The sequence below is a fragment of the Euphorbia lathyris genome, chromosome 4 (assembly GCF_963576675.1).
Source record: "Euphorbia lathyris chromosome 4, ddEupLath1.1, whole genome shotgun sequence".
NCBI classification, from domain to species: domain Eukaryota; kingdom Viridiplantae; phylum Streptophyta; class Magnoliopsida; order Malpighiales; family Euphorbiaceae; genus Euphorbia; species Euphorbia lathyris.
The window spans coordinates 2815138-2821137 of NC_088913.1; positions in this window are offsets into that span (position 1 = coordinate 2815138).

Genomic DNA, 6000 nt, shown 5'->3' on the forward strand with positions numbered 1-6000 from the left:
CAGAACAACATGATAGAATATTAAATGCGAGCATCAGAAAACTTTATTTTTCTCATATTAACTTCCTCTACAAATAAAAAAAAATGAGTTATGCTCACTATAAGAAAATTATAAGGTGCAATTCATGACTATATAAGAAATATGAAATTCTGTCTAAGTTTCCAAATATAATATGCTTCACTCTTAAATATTTTTGGAACCCTGTGTTAAATAAAAAAATTTGACCTTATTCATTAAAAAAAAAAAATTAATCATCTCGTATAATAATAATGTTTCTTCAAAATGAAACACCAAAATACTTTGAACTTAATTTTTGCATAATAAATTAATAAAAATAATTTAATTAGATATTTTATAATAATATTACATAAAAACTAGGCCCCTTAACACTCTTAGAGTGTTAATTTTCTGGATAAATTGACATTTATTTAATCTTTCATATAATAAATAATAATAATAATTTAGTTAGATTTGTATAATAATAAAAATTGGACCCTCTTAAATTTAAGACCATGTGCGGGGGAGAACTTTGTACACCCTCCTCCTACTCCCTACTTCAAATGCCTAGAAATCCAAAGCCATTAAGGTAATAACCATAAACAGACAAACACGCAGATGCATGGGACATGTAAACAATAATGACACAAGCAATTATTTTGGCAATAATTAAAATCACAAGCAACATTCGATCTAAGAATGAAAACCCAACACGTAAACAATAACGACACGGCAACTTAAGACTGTCCTTTTAGTCGTCCTCTTCTTCTTCCCCAAAATTGCCGCTCCCCTTCTTTTTCTGCACAAGTTCCCCTTTACTCTGGCCGAGCTTTTTTTTCCCATTTTCTATCCCGTTGTTCAAAAAAAAAAAAACAGTAGGCAACTTATAAATCCGCTTGTTGGCCCCTATTTTCTTGCTGGCTGTGGATTTCATCTTCGTTCAAGTTCGGGTTACTACAATCTAGTTAAGGAGGAAGAAGGATTCCTTCTTCCTCCTCCTACCGTTTTTGTTTTTCTATTTTCTTAGTAGTTTTCCTTTTTGTTTTTGTCAATTTATTTTAGTTTGATACTATATATTTTATCGAATTTTGAATTTGTTTGAACTGCGTCTGTTGTTTTTTTTTTTTGGTAGAAAAAGGAAAGAAAAACAAAAAAACCAGAAAAAATTAACATGGGAAAGCTAACCCCAACTTGATCAGCAGAAAGCAAAGAGAAGAGGAAGTCCGGAGGCGATGAGAAGGTAGAGACACCAAGCATCCTCTCCTGGCCCACAGCAGCAAGGCGGTCAGCAACCCTGTTCTGCTCTCTGAAGACATGCCCAAAATTGATGGAATCGAAGGAGGAGCATAATCTTTTGATCCCTTTAATCAGATTTTGGCTTCCTAAACAAAAGGTCTTACTTTCAGAAATAGTTTATAATCTTTGCTTTTGTAAGCAAGGACAGAAACAGTAGATCTTATCCATAGATCAATGGATTTACGTGACTATAAAATAAATGACTTAGATTTGAAAGTTTCAGAATCAGATGATGAAGATTGGACTATAGTTGCTCCGCTGCAAATTTGAAGTTACAATGAATATATATTTCAACCTTTGTTTACGTTAGGTGTACCTTTAATGGGTTTTTTTGTTTTTTTTTTGTAGTCGTTTTCTTACCTTAATTTACAATTGTTTTGACTTAAGTTTGCAATTGTTTTAGATATTTGTGTACTTTTTCATCTTAAATGGTAATTTATGTATAATATCAAAGTTGAAAATTCAATAATATTTTTCTTATATATATTGAATATTAATTATATACTTATAAATTTGGAACATTTTCATATTTAATATATCAATTAACATATTAATATTTTAATTAAATTATTTAATATTTGTTTTAAATAAAATTATTTAATATTTTCAAATATGAACTTTTGAATGTTATATTTATTATCTATGAGTAGATTTAGTGCTGACGGTTGCTCATCCCCATATGTTATTGAAAAAATAGTTATCGATAATATCGTATATGTAAAAATATTTTGAATATTTTTTTCATTAGTACTTTTTTTTTTAAAAGATGGGACGCGAAGGCAGTCCGGACATCCCAACTAGGTTGGCACCTCCGGCATAACCAACAACCCGGATATTATTAAAAAAAAAAGAAAAAGAATAAAGAATACAAAAATGCAAAGAGTCAAACAAAAGGAAAGAAACAAAAGAGAAAACCAAACAGAAAGTTACATAAGGCGGATATGTGCAACATTGCACAGATCATTAAAAGTAAATGCCTGGCAAAAATCAGGGGCAGTATCCCACCAGTGAAAATCATCCGCCAGTTGCCCATATCCAGCAAGCCTGTCAGCCACTTGATTACCCTCTCTGTAGATGTGAGTAACCGTCCATTCCATGTCATTAAGCCTGGATAGGCATTTCAGCCAGCCTCTTCTAATCTTCCATGGGACATCTGGTACCTTGTTTCTAAGCATGTTCACTGCATAACTGGAGTCTGACTCAATCCAAAGACGCCTCCAGTTCCTGTCCGACGCCTCCTTGACAGCATGGATGATTGCCTGCAATTCCGCCTCATAAGCTTGAGAGTTCTGTATAGGAAATGCATAGCATCCATGGACGAAACCTCTGTAATTTCGATACACACCTCCAGCCCCGGCCTTACCATCACTACCTGCTGCGCCGTCCGTGTTTACCTTGGCCCATCTACGTGGAGGAGCAACCCATCTCACCTCAATGAAATCCGGTTCAGGTGGTGGTCGAATCCGAGCAGTGTTCAACTGACCGAACTCATCCATGAAGTGCAGCAGACGTGTTTTCAGAATTTGGATTGAGGGGAGCTCGGCTTCAAAAATAGCCCGGTTACAAGTCGTCCAGATGAACCAGCAGCAGGTGACTATTGAGAACCACCAACTCCTTCTCCTACTTCGCCTAACTCGGATCTCACATAAGTCATTAAAGAAGCCAGCAAAATCGATTGAGTCGCTGCCACAAACTTCATTTAGATCAAACACTATTTTCCACAGCTCCTTTGAAACCTTACAGGTAATGAACAGGTGGCCAATACTCTCACCCTCTGATTTGCATAGCTCACACCTCTGAGCAAGGTTAATGCCTCGTGTCTGAATCAATGTCTGAACTGCAATCCTTCCATGAATAATCCTCCAGCAAACCGCCGCCCTACTAGGAGGGATGAAGGCGTTCCATATCAGTTTGTGCCATCGCACTGCAGTTCCGTGCCATCTCTCAGCATAAAAGTCTTTCACTGTCAGCTTCCCTGAAGGAGCAGGCATCCATATACAGCAATCGCGATCCTCCAAAGGCTCGGTTCTGCGGACTGCTTCCTGAACTGTACTCGGCAAAAAATCCAGGTTATCCCAATTCCCATTAACTCTCAGCTCGTGCAGGGGTCTGAACATGGTCGCTTGATTCTTCCGAGGAATGCTAATTTGATCTGCGATCGCAGGGACTATCCACCTGTCAGTCCAAAAGTTTAGATTTGATCCCTCTCCGAACCACCAAATCGTCTCTGCTCTGATAATGTCATAAAGGCCCTTCATCGAGGTCCAAATAGAGGAACTAGAGATAAACCGTTTCGGCAAGCCAGAAGGTTCAAGTAAGCGCTTGCATAACAGGGAAGCAATAAAACTCCTACCTTGAAGGATTTCCCAGCACATTTTTGCAATCACCGCCAGATTAAAAGTTTTGAATTCTTTGATTCCCAGACCTCCATACTCAAGCTTCTGACAGCAGATTTTCCATGGCACAGTAATTAGTTTTCTGATGTCCCTATCCCCAGACCAAAGGAAGTTCCGAACCGCCTTGTTAATTTTTGCAATGAGGGTCGCAGGCCATTTATACACTAGGAACGAGTGCACCAAAGCTCCAGTGAGAGAAGCTTTAATTAGTGTAAGTCGACCAGCAAAGGAGAGAGATTTACCACGCCAATTACTGAACTTACTAATGAACTTATCGACAAGCGGCTGTAAGAGGCGAGTTCTAGGCATTCCCTGAAAAAGCGGAACCCCGAGATAGACCAAAGGCAGCGAAGCTAATTTAATCCCAAGGATGTCAGAAAGCCTAATTTTCCGAGCTGGTGTAATGAAATTTCCAAAAATGACTTGAGATTTATCCCAATTCACAGCCTGACCAGAATTCTCAGCATAAAAGCTGAATAGCTCTTTGATGCAGATCATGTTTTTCACAGAGGCACGACACAATATCATTAAATCATCAACAAATAATAGATGAGAAGGAAAAGCATAGCTTACCGTGTACCGCATAGGATCAAGTTTTCCTTCATTAACCAATTTGGATATCCATCTTCCAAGGAAATCTTCAGCGATTCCGAATAGGGTTGAAGAGAGAGGATCCCCTTGTCGAACCCCACAAGAGCATCTAAAAAAGCCTTTAATGCCTCCCTTTAATACAATAGAGATTCTGGCTGATCTCAGAATTTCAAGAATCCAATTTCTGAATTTCAAGGAGAAGCCAAAAGCTTCAAGGACAGCTAGAAGGAAGTTCCAATCTAGGGTGTCAAAGGCCTTCCTGATATCAATCTTCAGGGCCATATTCCCTCCAAAACATTTCTTCTTTAACATGTTTACCCCTTCCGAGGCTGCAGCTATGCAGTGATGGATATTTCTGCCAGCCAAGAAGCCAAATTGGTTGTCAGATATGATTCTGGCTGCTATAGGTGCCAGCCTGGAGGAAATAATTTTGGATATTATCTTATAGTGAAAATTACCCATAGCTACATGATAACATTGTGATATTATCCCAAGGATCAAAAGGGATATTCACCAAGGACCTACCACAAGAGACCCGTGGGCGAACCTATGAGGCGAATCTCCATGAACCCTCGATTCGCCATTAGAAAACAACTGGGCCGCCCCGGCAGTAAAGGCCATTAATAAGCTATCAATTAGCTAACTGCCAGCTTAAAGGTAACCAGTAACCGTTAGCTTAAAGGTAACCAGTAACCGCCAGCTTAAAGGTAACCAGTAACCGCCATTAATGGGACATTAATGGAGACTTTCTAGTTACTGCAAGTTACAACTTCATGACTATATATATAGCCTATACATCAGGCTATCAAGGTACACATTCACTCATCCCTTGTCAATTCAGTTTGCTCTCTTGTTCCATATTACTGACTTTAGCATCGGAGCTTCCCCCCGTCGAACCCAACGACGCCCCCACAGGGACGGAAGACAATCGGAAATTCTCCACTAGTTATCAATTGGTGCGGTGAAGGTGGATCTCTAACAAACAGAAGATCACAAAATCTTGATTGTATAGAGTTTCACAAAGAACAAAACAATGGAGTCAACGGAATAGAAATCACAATCTCAAACTTTGGCTCAATCAGTACAACAAATCTATCCAAATATACAGTTCTCCATATATTGGTGGGAAAGAGTTTTCTACATTGAATCTGGAATTTTATGATGAAAAATATAAGTTTCCTCCCCTTTCTTATTCCATTTTTAATTAAAGAAAATTGAGATCCCTCACTCTTATAAAGTACTATGAATATCATTACATGTTATTATGATAAATCTAATAAACTGTGAAAGATGAAGTCATGCACACAAATCTTTCATTAAATCTTGCATGCTTACTATGCCCTCATATTTTTATGCATGACAAGTATAATATGATATTATCATTGAATTAGTACAAACGCATGTATAAGACCCGTAATCTTGGGATTTACAAAAGAAAAAAATCATCCATTCAATGTGATTTTGTCATTTGATATTAAAATATCATAAAAGGGCTCATGTAATTACAAATGATTTAGATCTGGTCGGTCTTTTGGATGAACATGCATATAACTATTAGAAGAAATTACAAAAAAAATCATATTTGGTTTTTCCTTGTACAATTCACCATCTATATATGGTTTTTCTCCCATATAGTACTTTTAATATCAAAAATTCATATTTTTGAATATTGTTTTGTCAAACAGTTATTTCATTCCCTTTTTTACAATGATGTGTCTAT